Source organism: Boleophthalmus pectinirostris, unplaced genomic scaffold (assembly GCF_026225935.1).
Source record: "Boleophthalmus pectinirostris isolate CB_2022bp ecotype Guang Dong unplaced genomic scaffold, ASM2622593v1 HiC_scaffold_22, whole genome shotgun sequence".
In the NCBI taxonomy this organism is placed as follows: Eukaryota; Metazoa; Chordata; class Actinopteri; order Gobiiformes; family Gobiidae; genus Boleophthalmus; species Boleophthalmus pectinirostris.
The window spans coordinates 541,403-559,000 of NW_026571190.1; the positions used below are offsets into that span (position 1 = coordinate 541,403).

Genomic DNA, 17,598 nt, shown 5'->3' on the forward strand with positions numbered 1-17,598 from the left:
TTCATTCACTACACATTCACTGATGGTAAACTTCTGTTGTAGCGAGGCTGCCATTCTGCACCATCCACCACTAACTCTTGCATACCACAACTCAATCCTACAATGCAAGGTGGGTGAAGAGTCTTGCCTAAGGACAGAACATTAGTTTTGCCACCGGTGTCCCACTGTGCTGTGACCATTTGAACTATGTGCCTTTTTACTTACATAAAAAATTTGATTGATCAAAATGTGTCTTGCTTCAGTACAGATGTATTGTAAAAGCAACTCTTGAATTATCATTTGTCAAAATAAGTCCACTGAATGTATCTGTGTCTAATTAGAAAACCTTTCATTGTCCAATAATCAAGAAGTGTGGTTGTGGTTGTAAGAAGTGGTTGTAAGCTAGATGTTGTTAGCTTTACCGTCACAGCAAAACTCAGTTCTGGCCTATGAAACTTGTGAAAAGTGCTTATAAAAATCACTGTGGTGAATAATTTGAATGCATAAGGTAAGTGGGACTTGGGATCACTGTAAACCATTTAAGAAGAACAAGTTCTGTTTTTCAAGGTTAAGGGGATAATGTTTAATAAGACATTGCTAAGCACTATTTTACTTTCTTTTCTAAGTCATGCAAGCTGGTCTATCCAGTTCCAACCACACAGAGGCAGTGTTGTGTGCACTTTGCTTTGGACACAGGGCAGTCCACAGTTTGTTTATGAAAATGTAGTCACCTTTAGGTGCTTTCTCTTAATTAAGTATTAATGATCATTGCTACGGCTTTAAATAAAATACTCCAGTTAAAATGTACAGATCGGGTTCTTTATTTCTTCTGCAATTAGACTCTTGAATTCAGCATTTTTAAAAGCTTTCAGTAAAGTTATTTAAATCAGCTGATGTCATCAGTTTTGCCCGAGGGGTTGAAACTAACTAGAGGCATGTTCTGTCTGAAGTTCTGTTACTCAAGTTAGACAGGACCATGAACACTCATACTGATCAACAAAGTGTCCTGATGTCTTCTTCTTTTTCCCCTAACCCCTAATTCCCCCATATTTCACCATGTGAACAATGGCAAAAACTCCAACACTTTACCAACTATTAAAACTCGCACTTCTCTTCATGAGAATGAGAATGAGATTTGACACAGAAATAGATCATGACAAGACAACTAAAAAATAACGCACAAATACAACCAGAGATTCATGCTCTCTGTGTGTTTTGATGGGGATACACACCTACACTCGTGTAGAGCGTCAAAAAATAGGATGGATCCTATTTTCTGAAATCTAAACATGCTGCTCCATACGCACCAGACGTGCACATGCAGTGGAGCCGCCCTCATTCACTTTCCATCTATTCTAAAAGTTACGTATATAAAAGTTGCAGTTTTTATGCTCGCGTAGGGTGAAATACACATGCCAAGCCCTTAGGACCTGGCTCTACTGCATGGCTAAACCCACCCAGTCAAGTTTGATTGTCTTTCCCATTGACAAAAATAGAGCCAGTGCTGCACGTGTGCGTCCTGCTGCAGCTGCTGGTGAAGCCGCCTTTGCGTTGACGTGCGGCTGTGGTTTTGCGGGGTTACGCGCGTAACGACACGGGCGCATCCTCCATCTCCAGGCGGCCCTCTTCTCTCCTACTTGCCATTTCTACACGTGATGTGCAGCACCCATCCTCCTCACCTCTTCTTTTGTGCCAAAGTGAAACAGGTCACATACGGGCACGAGGCTACAATGTGCAAGCCGGGAACCATGGAAACTGTATGGTATGGACACGTCCCGAATCGTGACAAGTGAATCAAACGGTGCTTTTTTTTTCATAAACTCCTACTATATACTATGTATTTTTGTATGTTTTGGTTGTTGGGAATAGTACTATTTATATCTTGTGGTTTAAATAGCTTGTAACTAAAATCTGTTCGGCCTACATGTCCCATCATGCACCAGGGGACTGTGGGCCAGCCCACTCCCAACATATGACCTACACCTATTACTTTAAATGTGCACTGTGATAGCCATCTTGAGTTTGCTCTGATGAAGGCTGGAGGGCCAAAACGCATTGGTGTGATTGGCGGTGGATGTTCTGTTCCTGGTGTAGAGGCTCTCCGCTCCTGGTGTAGAGGCTCTCCGCTCCTGGTGTAGAGGCTCTCCGCTCCTGGTGTAGAGGCTCTCCGCTCCTGGTGTAGAGGCTCTCCGCTCCTGATGTAGAGGCTCTCTGCTCCTGGTGTAGAGGCTCTCCGCTCCTGGTGTAGAGGCTCTCCGCTCCTGGTGTAGACGGCTCTCCGCTCCTGATGTAGAGGCTCTCTGCTCCTGGTGTAGAGGCTCTCCGCTCCTGGTGTAGAGGCTCTCCGCTCGTGATGTAGAGGCTCTCCGCTCGTGATGTAGAGGCTCTCCGCTCCTGGTGTAGAGGCTCTCCGCTCGTGATGTAGACGCTCTCCGCTCCTGGTGTAGAGGCTCTCCGCTCCTGGTGTAGAGTCTCTACACTCCTGGTGTAGATGGCTCCACTGATGGTGCTTTCTCAACTCGTTCACCTGTATTCAGCCTCACATTTTACTCTGTGCGGTTTCATGTATTTTAGCATGTCAGTGTGTGTGTGAGTGTGTGTGTGTTGTTTGGTTGTGTGGGGTCGGGCAGCTGTGGGGGTTGGGTTGGTGAGTGGGTGGAATGAAATGTGGGTTTGTTTTTAATGACTGTAAAGCACCTTGTGTTACATTTTTGTATGAAAAGTGCTTTATAAATAAAGTTTGATTTGATTTGATTTAACTTTATCTGCCATGTGCTATTAAAGCTTTTCATTTTTCTGTACTTTTTGAACCTCAGCCTTTTCATCTTTGCATTTGAGACTGGTTCCTACACTGAAGAGCACCAAAAGGACACTTTTACACAATCTCTTTACATCCAAGTAGTAGCACTCCTGCTCCCTAAAGTTTTGCAGGGCTTGGTTAGAGCTTAGGGGTTAAGGTAGGGTGTAGTTAGGGGTTAAGGTTAGGTTTAGGTTAGGGGTAAGGTGTAGACGTAAGCCAGGGCCCATCATCGCTGCTTGCGGCTATATTGTTGTTATATGCAATGAATTGTGTCACCATGGTAACTGCTGAACATTCCACCATACAGATGATCAGAATACATGTATTCATTATTATTAATATGACAAAATGTAAGTTAAAAAGTGGCAGAAGTAATTTAGTTGGATCTTAATTAATAGGCCCGATATCGCAAATATGCTGAAAAAGTATGATGGCTAGATAATTACTTAGGTTTTAACAAATGTTCTGAAATGTCCCAGTGTCAGATATCCTCCCTGTGAGCCAGATGCCCTCCCTGTGTCTCCAAGAGGTCTTATTCTGTGTAAAACCTGTCTGTAGTTTAGACCTTCACAAATGTTCTGAAATCTATATGGAATTCTTGATCAGTCCATATTTTGTCTTCTCTTTCAGAACCTAAACTGCTACTTTTCCAAAACAGTTGAAAACAACGGTGAAGGGGGCTAGGAACACCAGGAAGTAAAGACAGGAAGTGCAGAGCAGGAAGTGTGCAGGGTTATATCAGGTCACGCTCTCACACACGTGTCCTGTGCACATACACACTCAGGTTTCAGGATGTTTTAGTTGTACATTAATTTACTAATATACAATTCTGTGAGACTCAGCCTAACCTGACCTCTTCATATGGTAACTTAAACCATGTTGCTGATCTAATATTTACCTCATGATTTTTGGTTTCCACAAAGTGACTGTGTATAGATTGAATTCGTCACAATGCAATGAATAGGCTCTCACACACTGGTGGAGCACTGCTGCACTGTACACACACTCAAATGAGTCATTCTTTTCGTGGAACTCTGTAACTGTGTATGAACAAGCAGAGGGTCATTAAGCTCACCCTGTGCACAATACTGTACACACCCTGCACTCACATTCATTTCATCGTTTTCGAGGACCCCTTTGAAAACGAGATGGTGACACATCTCAAGGGGCTTATCCTCCAAACAAATAAATTCAAATTCAAATTCAATGAAACCACAGGGGACTATGCTAAAACTACAGATTATATATGTTATTAGGTCGAGTCATCTGATTTATACAGATTTTGGCACTGTCTTCCTACCGGTGAAGGCAGGACGACAGCGCCATCTGCAGTCCAGCTTCTTCAGGCCAGTATCCCAGGTGTGTGAGAGTAAAAAACACCCTTGTCCCAGTTTAAAGGAGGCTTTTTTTTCTCTCACACAACTGGGATACTGTCCTGAGGAAGTGGGACTGCAGATGGCGCTTTTGCCCTGCCTCCTTCAAGACAACGTCAAAATCTGTATAAATCAGCTGAACGACACATCACAGCAACATCACGTGACCACTCTGAGGAAGAGCGCTAGTCCAAACTGTCAGGTATGAAAACAAACTCTTGGTCTGAAAATAAACCTAATAACATAAATTAGCTGAAGACCAAATGAACCTCATTGGACAGATTATACTTTAGCTACTCTTACCTGACAAGTGTGTTCTTTTAAAAAGTATTTCCCCATAAATCCACCCTGTGGAATTGTCCTTCACAGGTTGTCCCTCTGTCCCACTCTCCTCTGGGAAGTGTAATTGTTTCAGATGCCTTCCCATCGACTGCCCCAATGATGACTGGACCCTAAATGCCGCTCCTGTGCTCTGATCTCCTTTGAATTTTGAATTTTGAGGTAGTTAACTGGAGACACATTGTCTGTAGCTCTGTTACGCAAGTTATATCATAACCTGATCTTTGATACACAACTGACCATGAAGAACATTAATTGGAACTACAAGAGGTGAGCTCATTTGTGTGATTAAACAAATCTTTCTCCTAAATGATGCTGTGTTCTGAGCGTGGCGTCAGAGGTTTTACATACGGGTTTACATACAAAGTCCATGGGGCACAAGTCCAGGCTAGTCCAACCTTCAAGCCAGAGTTCAAGCATTCACACAGTGTGTTTGAGCAACAAGCAACAGACAGCAGAATCTAAAAATCTGAATTTTGAGCAAAATTCGCCACACAGAAACAAGTTTCAATCATCTGCCCTAAAATGCTTGCAAAGGCCTATACACACCATACACACAGCCTATACACACACAACCTATGCACAACACTATACACACAAACTATGCACAACATCCTAAGTTCCGCACTGTAAAGAGCTCTGCTCCCCACATGACTAAATTCTAATACATTTATTCTAGTGATTTGTTCAGTATTGATACTTGTTCACTTGAGAATCAAGTTTCGAGACTAGATTTAGTATACATTTTTTGATAATCCTATAAGGACAAAACCTGCACTCTGAAAAGTTTTCCACAAACATGGGGCCAGCCCTGTCACAGCTGAGCAGAAGTGGTTGGGCTGCATCTTGATCTAAGGAGTGACAGTAACCAACAAGACCCACAGTTAACTTTTGATCAAGTAAGCTAAAGATTAACACGACTCTATGAGCACAAGACATTTGAACAGGGTTTGTGGTCAGTATCTCTGTGATAGGGCTCACGTGACATCACATTCCAAACTGCCCATAGGTTCAAACTGAGCTGGAGAAGTCTGTGGTCTGATCTGAAGATCTTTGTCCAGCTTTACCTCTGTAAATATTGGGCCTATCTAAAGGAAACAAACAACAGGCACAGAGTAAAAAAAAAAATAATAATAATAAAATAAAAATAAGAAGATACTATATTACTCACAAAAGTGTCATTGCTGTCAAATGAAAGGGTTTATAGCCACATGATTAACCTTTGTGTATATTGTTAAGGGAAATTTGTGTATCTGAAGGTACATTTATCATGACAACTGTGGCTGTGGTTGGTCCATGAAAATTCACACAGACGTGTTTTTACAGCATTTTTATGTCAGTTTCATTCCAATCGGACCAATTTTGGGGACGAGAGAGGTTTTGTAGACACTTAATGTGTTGGGGAAATTTGTGTATCCATTAACTTCCATTATGAACTAATATTTTGGTGCAAGTTTAAATTTTTCTGGAGCAAACCCAATAAGATGAATAAACCCCCTCACTTCTGTTGTGACCATATGTGAAAAATAGCGACTAAATAGCGAAAAATTGCTACCTAGAAATCAAGGGAGATTTTTTTCAACAAAAATGGTTTTGGTGAAACTAATGAAACTAATGAAACTGGTCTGGACAAAAATGACGATTATAAGTAACTGGACAATAGGGACATGTTAAACTTAAGCGTGTCTCTAATCTGCATCACAGGTTCTTCAAACTTGTCCTCAGTCAGTCTGTCTGTTTAAAGGGGACATGTGTCATTGTGCTGTTTGGAGACATGATGGACACAACACTGAACATGGACCAGAGAAAGAGAAGAAGAGAACTGTGTCAGGAGACTAGAAAGAAAATGATAGACAAGCAGGTTAAAGATAAAGACAATAAGATCATCTCCAAGCAGCTTGATGTTCCTGTGATTACAGTTACACATGTTCTTCACAAGTTTAAGGTCCACAGGACTGAAGCCAACCTCCCTGGACACGGCTGCAAGAGGAAAACTGATGACAAATTAAAGAGATGGATCATACGAAAGGAACCAAAGAGCCCAGAACAACCTCCAAACAAATTAAATGTGAAGTGGAAGGGCAAAGTACATCAGTGTCAGATCACACCATCCATCAGTGTTTGAGCCAAAGTGGACTTCATGTGAGGACACCACTGCTGAGAACAAATCATAATAAAGTGAAACTGGAATTTGCCACAATGCAGACTGACAAACCACAAAGCTTCTGGGAAAATGTTCTTTGGACAGATGAGACAAAACTGAAGCTCTTTGGCAAGACACATCAGCTCTATTTTCACAGACGCAAAAATGAAACACACCAAGAAAAGAACACTGTCCCCACTGTGAAACATGGAGGAGGCTTGGTTTTGTTCTGGGGCTGTTTTGCTGCATCTGGCACAGTGTCTTGAATCTGCGCAAAGCAGCACAAAATCTCAAAACTATCAAGGTATTTTGGAACAAACTGTGTTGCCTCGTGTCAGAAAGCTTGGTCTCAGTCATAGGTCATGGGTTTTCCAACAGGATAATGAACAAATCACACAGATAAAAACACACAAGAATGGTTAAGAACAAAACATTGGACTGTTCTGGAGTGTTCTTCTGTGAGCCCAGATCTCCATTCTACTGAACATGTGAAATGAGAAACATGCGTCTGGAGAACCCTTCAAACTTGAGACAGTTTGCTCATGAGAAGTGGGTCAAATACCAATTGAACAATGCAGAAGTCTCATTGACAGTTACAGAAATCATTTGTTTGCAGAGTTTGCATCAAAGGGTTGTGCAACAAAATATGAAGTTTAGGGAACCATCATTTTTGTCCAGGCCAGTTTCATTATTTTGTTATTTCTAATAATTCTGTTGAACCACAAGTGAAAAACAATGTTTGATTTACGTATGACTATTTTCAGTAAATTTTTATTTATTATTCCTTTTCTTAGTTTCATGTTATTTCAGTGATTGTTGTTGATTTGTCTTTCATTGCCAGAGGGAACCAACAATTTTGTCCACGTCTGTACATATACATATACATATACATACATATTGAATCATGCTCTACAGTTTGAACTATGCAGTGTGAAGAACTGTGCTATGATACTACAGTTTACATGAAAGTAAAAGTAAAAGTTGTGGTTCTTCTTCCTGTTGTGAGTAAGTCTACAAGTGACAAGCTTTATGTTAACAATCTGAAATGACAGATTTTGTGCATTATTTATTATTTTGTCCTTCCAACTACTTTTGTACACTTACTTGAGTAATTTCTTGGACCAGTACTTTGTACTTCCACTTGAGTGCTTTTATTTTGAAATAATGTTATTATTTTTTTGGCTACATCTACACATCCCTATTAATACCTTAATACCTTTGTATTTCAGTGTCCATTCAATAATTGCTCTCCCCTGACAAGATCTAGGACTGAGCAATATGGAAAGAGATGATGTTTTCTCTCATTATAATCAATATCGATTTTTGATTCAACTTTATTTTGTAAGAATAAAAATGGTTTGACTATAAATTTAATGTTTTACTGACTATATTTTAAGAAAAATAAGAAGAAGAAAAGATTGAGTATACTGACCACCTCTAAAAATGAATTCTTGTAAGCTTTAAGTTTCTTTATGTTGTTACCCCATCAAAAACATACCTAAAGTAGTGTTTGATTTCATTCATACATGTTAGAGGAACCCTTTATTATTAGTCTGTCTACATCTCCAAAGCTCCAAATATTCTGTTCCACTTTGTGATGTGATGTAGTGATAGTTTTGAAGTTAAGAGCTCCTTTTATCTTTTGTTTAGTACAGATTCCAGAGCTGAAATCATGCAAATGATTCTAGTGAAAAATGCATTTAAAAATGGAATTTTTGGATCACTTCCTCTATTGGAAGTGACATCACAAGGTGTAATGGAGTGTTTTGAGTTTGAGAGAAGAACACAGGTGTGAATGAAACAAAACATGTTTGTGATGAGGAAACAACATTATAACAGATGAGAAGAAATCATGGTAACACTTTATAATAACTACATCTTATTTACCTTAATAAAGCATGAACAAAGACTTAATTAATAATGAGTCATGCTTAGTAACTACTTAATTACAACCTTAATTAGCACTTAACTTGCACTTAATTCTCCTGTGCTGTAAATAGTTACTCATAATTATTTCATACTTAGTCATGAACTAACCATTTGAACCAACCATTATATTTAAGTACAAATTTAAGCATTTATAAATGATTAGTAAGCTATGAGAGATCGATTTACTAATAATGCAAAGCAATGATAATTCCGGCAGCTATTATCTGTTAGTTACGTCTTTTTGAGAGCTTTTCTAACATGAAGAAATAATTATGAGTAACTATTTACAGCACAGGAGAATTAAGTGCAAGTTAAGTGCTAATTAAGGCAGTAATTAAGTAGTTACTAAGCATGACTCATTATTAATTAAGTCTTTGTTCATGCATTATTAAGGCTAAATAAGGTGTAGTTATTATAAAGTCTTACCGAAATCATAATATAGGCCCTTTAACTACAAACTACTTTTTAATCTTGAGTACATTTTCTATAAAATGTTTGATACAGTGTCATCTTGATTGTCTCAGACTCATGGCTCTTGGCATCGCACCACCTCTGCTGATACAAAGGTATGTGGGTAGTCTGACTGGTTTAGGGTGCAGCAGATGGTCTAAATGGAGACAAAGTTGAACCAACCGGATGGGCACATCCTACAGGCGGATTAAAACACAGTGGAAGCAGCCTGAGTGCAGAAAGAGCTGCTGTCTGTACGATTATACAAATCCTACAAGACACTGACAGGATACATGACAAGACAGAGGCTCTTTCTGCAGTCGTCCGGTGCAGAAGAATGTGGAGGGACGTAGTCTGATAATCCTTATATTGTCATTGCGACACATCTGTACATGCACTTCACATGCCCATCCTGCTCTGAAGGACATGCAGTTTCAAACATAATTTTGGAATAGGAATAGACTTGATACTTAATGAAGATTCCGACACCAGGATGAAGATAGAACTTTTTCTTAACCAAGAGAATGTGATTTTTAAAGTTGTCCAGGTCCAGATTCCAGGTCCAGATCATTCTAAAGCTAGTCAGTAAAGGTTCATTTCTGTACTGTGAATGGGACTTTTTAGTATCCATACCTGCTCAAATGAGGATTTAGTTTGGATTCTAGTTTTATTTTAGTATTAGTTAGTATCTGATTTTTGATACTTTTGACAACCCTATGGCCATGTACCTGCTAGAGCTGCTACGATGGCAGGCAGCCACAGGGAGTGGTGCCTCCTCCATTACACTGTAAACAATGTATAAATCATGTACAATACTGCCTGTATTTCTCAGCACTGAGAACACCATTAATCCTGATCAAAACTCCAAGTCCATTTGCAGAAATGCAGCCCCAGTCATTCAGGGAACCTCCCCCATGCTTCACTGTTACCTGCAGGCACTCATCATTGTAGCACTCTCCAGCCCGTCAAACCGCCTTCTGCTACAGCCAAATATTTCATGGCAAACTCTTGTGCCTTGGATTATATGTCTTTTGTACTTCTGCACTATTTACATTTATTGTGTATTTATACACATGGGAGTGAGAAACACAATTTCACTTCTTTATGTTTTTCATATGAAGAATTGACAAAAAAAAAAAAATGAATACACTTTCTGAACTTTGAACTTAATATACTTTGAAAACTCAAGAAAATGAGGCTATTAAGATCAAATGATTTGACTTTCAGTTATTTATACAGATAGAGAAGATGTTGAACTCTGTGCCAGTGTTTGTTTTATGTGGATAGGCCCTGTAATTACAGAGATATGAACCATAAACCATTTCAACAAATCTGCATCTGACAGTTCCACAGCCTGACAACCTGAGATCTCTGCCCTGTCTCTAGTTCACTTTAAACCAGGAGTGGGCAATTTTTTTTTTTTCCACGGGGCCACACGAGAAAACGAAAATATTCTGGAGGGCTGGGCCAAAATGCTTCACTGAATTCTGCATAATATTATTTGTCTTTCTTTATGAGAAGCAGCATTGTTTTGATGAACTGGCCAGACTGGTAAGAGTTGGTTGCTGGTTATGACTTACCAATAAAATATTCAAGTTACCTTACAAAAAATGTAATAAAAAAATAAATAAATACACCTCTAAAATAAAAGCAGAGCAGCTTTAATCCATGCATGAGGTAAAATTATATATATAAAAAAAAGCTTAAACAGTCAGAGTCAACCAAAGGGCCATATGTGGCTGTACAATGCCCAGGTCTGGTTTAAACTAGGGATGGGCATGATTAATCGATTAATCGATAATTGATCATTAAGAATTTCATCGATTATGTTCATTTTAATCGACAAACCGAATGTAGGTTGCTGTGTGTAGCGTGACCAAACAGGGGTCTGTACATGTGTCTCTCTGCACTCAGAAGGAGTGAGACACAAACAGTCAGTCAGTCTGTAACGTACCGAAGCACAAATGTGTATTTAACGATGATTTGTACAAGAAATTCCACACTTTCTGTTGCGTTCGGGACAAGTGGGAGTCCATGTGCACAGTGTACAAAGCAGCACATATGTTTCGGTGTCCAGTGGGAAAAAGTTTTGCCAGGTGAGAGTCGCGCAATGTGGATGACGAGTCCCCACCTCCCTCCCCCCGTACGGTGTCCTGGTTTTGACAAACACAAATATGGTCACACTAACCTGTATTCACCTGAGTCATGTCTATTAATCAGACAGAAATTGAACCACATCAGCGACACAAGAGCTGTACTGTCTTCGCTGAGTTTATGCAAATTAGCGATGTGGTTTTAAGTTTAGTTTTTGTGAGAGTTGCGCAAAACTGAATTAAACTGAATTAAACACATTATAATGTCAAACGGTCTGATGTGGCTCTAGAGTGGTTACAGTTTATATGTCGTAAAGTTGAATTTATTTATGCAGATTAGTAGTGCAATAGTAATAATAATGATGATCATTTTAATATAAAAACGTTAATGATTAATCGATAATCGATCGTTAATTCTTCCGACGATCAATTAAGAAAATTTCATCGAATGCCCATCCCTAGTTTAAACTATATTCAATTGTAGAATCTCTTATCAGGAAGTAATAAACATACGAGGAATGAACCCGTATGAAGGTTTTCTCTTTAAATGGCCCATATTAAGCTATTATCTGATGATGCAGCAGACGTTATAATGTGGGTTCCTCATCACAAACAAACTGGAGTGGTGTTTTGTTTCATTAACACCTAAAGCCTGCCTATTTAGGCTGAGTACTACAGGAAGTGCTCCACTCTGCTGTAAACTCCATACACCTTTACTAGAATCATTTATATAATTTCATTCAAATAATTTTATCTGAACTGCCAAACCAAAAGCAAAAGCTGTTAACTGGAAAACTACCACTTCATGACTTCAGAAGTTGGAACAAAGCAGTCTGAACTTAGCATGTGTGAACGAAACGAAACACAAGTCCAGGTATGTTTTTTGAGGTATCAACATTCTAACATGACTAAAAGCTCACAAGAGTCAAATTAGTGTAATACAGGACAATGAGTGATGTACATATTGCGGGCCAAGTTCAGAAGGAGATCTCTGTATTATTTACATGCCTTTTGACCATTTATTTATTTTTGAAAATTCCCCAAATATCCCCTGGGAAATTTTGGACATTTACCAGGAATTTTCCACCCCTTTGCAAATCTAATCAAGACCATTCTGCACTCTTCAGGAAATTCTCTGTCCTGTTCATGTAGCCTATTCTTTTCATTAAGGGACTGGGATGTATGGAGATTTGCATGTTGAGCTCAAGAGTGTACATGATAGAAAAGTAGTCTGAAAAAGCACTATTTTTTAAAGGTCCGTCCTTTATAACAGAAAATTGACTCTTGTGAGCTTTAAGCCACGTTACAATGCTGATACATCCTCAAAAACACACCTGGAGCTGTGTTTTGCTTCATTCACACCTGAGTAACCCTTCATTATTAGTCTGTCTCCAAAGCTCAAAATGCTCTGTTCCTCCTTGTGATGTCACGAAGTGGTAGATTTCAAGTTAACAGCCCTTTTACTTTAGTTCAGTAGAGATTGGCAATTCCTGGGCTGAAATTATTCAAATGATTCTAATGAAGGTGGGGTTTAAAAACACGATGGAGAACTTTCAGTATTTCCACAGCACATCACAAGGGGAAACTGAGTGTCTTCTTACCCAAGTAAATGTAATTAAGTAAATATATTTACCCCCTCTGTCCCTACAGTGAACAAACTAAGCACAACATGAGCAAGGACAAAATGTGAACTCAGTCTAGAACACAAGCAGACTAAAGCAGGACTAAAGCCAGGAAACACCAGGTCAAAATGAGACTAAAAAGCTACAGTTCCAATATTCTTCTCTTTATCCAGCCACAGCACAACATATGTTTAACCTGCCTGTATCTGAGTGAGCACATCTTTTTGTGCATGTGAAAGATTGACAGTTGTAAAGAATAAGCACAAACCGGCTGCTGACAACACTGCCCTTTGAATATGGAGGAAGTCAGGAAGTGATGAGAAACAGTTTCTGATACTGCTTTGTCAAGTTATTTCTAGTTATGACGTTTATGACGTTTGATAGGATCTGTGCAAAATATTTAGCAAACTTTTTAAAATCAGATAAGAGACAGGTAAGAGTCAGTTTGTTTGAAAACTGACTACAAGAATTAGGCTAGTGATGAGTTCTGAAACAGAATCCCTCTGCCTAGACCAGGGGTGCTCACACTTTTTCAGCATGTGAGCTACTTAAAAAATGACCAAGTCAAAATGATCTACCTAATACAAAGTCAAGCAAACTGCACTGAAACACTCTGTGCCCCTTTTTTGGACCCTCCCCCACAGTTTGAGAACCTCTTCTTTAAGAGAACTTCCTCTGGCACTTTACACAAAACTGTGAAAAAAGTGAAGGAAGATTTTTAAACCTGTTTTTTAAAGTTCCAAACTGGAGTTACATTCTTTTCTGGTTTTGCAGTGATATTTACCAGCCTCTGCACATTTACCAAACCAAACGTACATCGTGACAAACACAGATGCATTTGTGCACTTTTGTTAGACAAACTTCAGCCAAATGTGGCAGTAGGTCTGTTCTGTAGATCCGCTCTATGCTGTAGACCTGCTTTGTGTCAACACTGGAACACAAATTTAGACTGTGGGAGGGGCTTGTGTTCACTGTACGCAGGAAGGAGCGAGAGCGCGAAAAGGCGAGGGGCGGTGTGCTGACGTGAGGCAGATGGACAGGTAGGATGTTTAGGAAGTTGAACCTGCCCTGTGATGCACGCTGGTACACGAGGGCACACGCTGTCACAGACGAGCCGTGCATAGGGAGCGTGTGTGTTTGTGATGTGCCGTAGTCTCCGTGGGTTTCAAATGAGCGCACAGGCTGCACTGAGACGCTTAGTGATGAGAGACAAGACCGAGTCCAAACACGAGTCCGAGACGAGACACGATCTACCCACACGACCTTGGTGATCGACTGGTAGATCGCGATCGACGTATTGAGCACCCATGGTCTAGGGATTCCATCCAAAATGTTTAAAAACATGTTCTTTTCCGTCACCAAGTGACTCTGAAGTTATATTTGGACACTCAAAGACACTTTACAGTAACACTTCACACATTACATTATTTATTCACTCCACACTTAGTGATGGTAAGCTATTATTGTAGTCACAGCTGCCCTGGGCAGACTGATGGAAGTCAATCTGCACCACCGGCCCCTCCAACCAACACTCACACACATAACAATTTCATAAGCAATGTGGGTGTCTTACCTATGGATACAACAACAGGACGACACCTGGTCTTCCCAGCAGTCTCTCGTCTAAGTTCTAACCAGGAACCAGGCTTTGACAAGCCAGTATGGCCGGTATACCTGGTATACCATTCCTATGGAGCTCCAGTGCAGATCAATAGGAGGCTGACTGTCTACTGTGATGACATTCATGGCGACGTCAGCTCCCATTGGGCACTTAAGTTTTCTAACATGAAAATTTGCTGACTTGTTTCTTTTATTATGTCGTTTTAGATAAATATATTATAACTAGGGTGGGACTTGATTAAAAAAAAAGAGTCAGATTAATTACAGGCTTTGCAATTAATTAATCTCAATTCATAATGTAACAATATTTGCCCCAAAAGCAACATTTATTTTATGTACTGTAAATGAATTTTAGTGCACTCATTTTCTTCCTGAAGCCATCATTTGTTGGAGTTTGGGCTGCTGACACCTCTTGTTTGTACTCGGAGCAGAAGTGCTCGTGCTAACACTCCAGCAGGTTCTGTGCTCGCTGTCACATGTTTTGTATTTATGGAATCGTAGGGTGGTGCTTCTGTGATATGCAAAGTTTTTTTTCTGCACAGTTTGCAATAGCCAGCGATTGTTGTAGTGGAAACTGTGTGATGTACCACAACATAGTGCACTGACAAACTCAGTGATAAAATGCATGAATATTTTTAATGCATTTTTTTTTTTTTTTTTTATTAATTGTAATTAACTCGTTAATATCCACCACTAATTATAACATAATGATCCACGGGAGTTGGAGATAATTATACAGCAAACACAAGCACAACATGTTGGCTTTAACGAAGCTCAAAGGAGTGGTCAAATCATTCAACTGCTGTGTAAAGTAGAGTAAAGTCCCTTGCTAACAGTCTTGTTGTTAGGTTATTTACAGAATGACCTCATATCAGACCAGGAAGTCAAATGATAACATTCACCAGAATTATAAATTAGAAAACCTAGGCAGGATTCTGTGTACATTTTAAATATAAAGATGAGTAATCTAACCTGTCACATGCACTTTAAAATAATGACTATATTTGTTCTCTCAGTAAAAAAGAAAAAGTCCAGGATGTGGCAAAAGTGACTGGATCAGAGCTAAGTCCTGATAAGACAGACCTGCAGAGCCTAATGCAAACTAATAAGGGGCTTGTCGAAGCCCCTCAGAGTGCTACAGGAGAGTCATTATCCATTCCCTCCATACCTGGTGATGATAAGCTACTGGCTATTGTAGCCACAGCTGCCCTGGGGCAAACTGACGGAAGTGAAGCACCACACTTTCGCGTTGGGAGACCACTGCTGAGACCACTGCTCTAACCACTGAGCCACTGTCACCCCACAGCCTCCACAGTCAGGACCTACACCCGACCTCCACAGTCAGGACCTACACCCGACCTCCACAGTCAGGACCTACACAGTCACTGGAGCAATGACAGACAGGCTGCGTCCGTACCCTCACTAGGACATGGCTACAATCCGAAATCAGCGCTCCGCTTTTAGCATCGGGCTTTAATAACGCGGTTATAACACGGAGCACGGTAATGTGACCTTTACACGCAGTGAGAGCGCTTCGGGAGCCGCCTGACCCGAGCTGACCCGTTAGGCTGCACTTGTTATGAGGCGCTCTGCAGCACAGAGCAGCGGGGCACCGCGCTCTCTACAGCCGCCAAACAAACTGCCAAAGGCGAGGGCCTTCCGTTAAACACACGCTCATGTCAACACAAACGCATCGTGACGGGTCGCGGGCTGCGGCGTAGACGCGGCCGCTCCGCAGTACACCCACACCGCTGCACAAAGGCCTGGTATTGATCCCGCTATGGTTGACAGGCCGGACCCCCTCCTCCCGGCCCTCCCCGGCCCCACACAGCAGTGTCCCGTGTCTTACCCATTGGAGCCCGCGGTGCTACAGCTTCATGTTGAGTCTACGGCATCGCGCTGCTGCTGGAGACGGCCGCAGAGAAGTGCCCGCGGCGTTGATGCTGAGGTGCGCGGGAGCGGAGCGGCGGAGGCTCGGATTAGCGTTTATCCTCGAGACGAACGAGCATCGCTGCGTCGAGAGCAGAGCCGAGGATGGAGGAGCGGCTCTGGTGATGCCTTCGTCCGTCCGCTCGCTCTGGTCTGTTTACAAGCCCTCAGAGCCACCTCCCTGGTCCAGACGCGAACGCTTCTCTTCCGCAGCTGCGCTGACGCTCTTCCGCTCGAACGTTCCGAATTGAGAGCCTCACTTTTTTGAGCTTCTATTTCCACATCCTCCGACACGGCCTGCCGCGGACCCACGGAGATGTGTGCCCGGAGAAGGTGAAAGGAAACGCGGGGAGCCAGAGGCGGAGCTCCGGAGCGACCCTCCCCCTGGAAGCGCTGCTGCAGATGGACTGGCACAGCAACTGGCAACACGCAGCTCCGAGACGCGCCGTCAGAGGGCGCCAAACACATGACCACTCACTGGGCATGACCGGTCCTCTGTGTGCGAACAAAACTCAAGGAACAGAGCAGAGGAGAGGATAGCAGAGCAGAGGATAGCAGAGGAAAGGAGAGGAGAGCAGAGCAGATGAATGGAGAGAAGAGAAGAGCAGAGGAGAAGAGAGGAGAGCAGAGGAAAGGAGAGGAGAGCAGAGGAGAAGAGAGGAGAGGAGAAGAGAGGAGATGAGAAGAGAGGAGATGAGGAGAGGACTGGAGAGCAGAGCAGAGGAGCTGAGCTTGAAGACAACCTGATGACCTGAAGTCTTTAGGATCAGTGTTAGAATTAGGATAAATAACTCGGCATAGTTGTTTTGCATAACCACTGCAATAGTTCATTATTGTACTGAGGTCATGTGAAGATCAGGCTCTGATGCTCAGGCTTTTTAGCAAACTAACTAAATAGGACATGAACTACTGATAGGGATGATGTCATGACTTGTTACCCAGATAAAACAAGATGACATAAGATGGAGTCTGAGTCTAAGATGGAGTCTGATAGAGGCCTGGATCACCTGTGTGCCAATGGCGAGGCGCCAAGTCTAAACCATGGTATTCTCCTACTACAGTTTGTGTATAAAAGTCATTGTATAGGCATGAACATGGAGTCTCTGTGTGGGAATGTCGGCACAGACTCCTTGTACAAGTATTGCTTTCTAATATTTGAGTAAGTAAATTAGCTGGATTTTATATCTGTTTCAAGTGTAATCTTTATCTAAGCAGAAATTCACTAGCTCTGACCACGTCAACAACGAGCAGAGATGGCTGGTTGAGACTATAGGTCGGGGCTCCATCTCAATCTTCAGTTGGCCCAGACGGGACGGGACCC

General features: G+C 41.4%; 1 protein-coding gene across 1 annotated transcript in view; it reads right to left on the bottom strand.

Annotated features, from left to right (window-relative positions):
• The window catches only part of LOC129410274 (beta-1,4-mannosyl-glycoprotein 4-beta-N-acetylglucosaminyltransferase-like), a 29,157-nt gene extending 12,524 nt beyond the window's left edge, over positions 1-16,633 (bottom strand). Inside the window, exon 1 of the mRNA XM_055157913.1 lies at positions 16,198-16,633. The gene's annotated coding sequence lies outside the window, so the exon portion shown is untranslated. The remainder of the gene's footprint in view (positions 1-16,197) is intronic.
• Between the last annotated feature and the right edge of the window lie 965 nt (positions 16,634-17,598).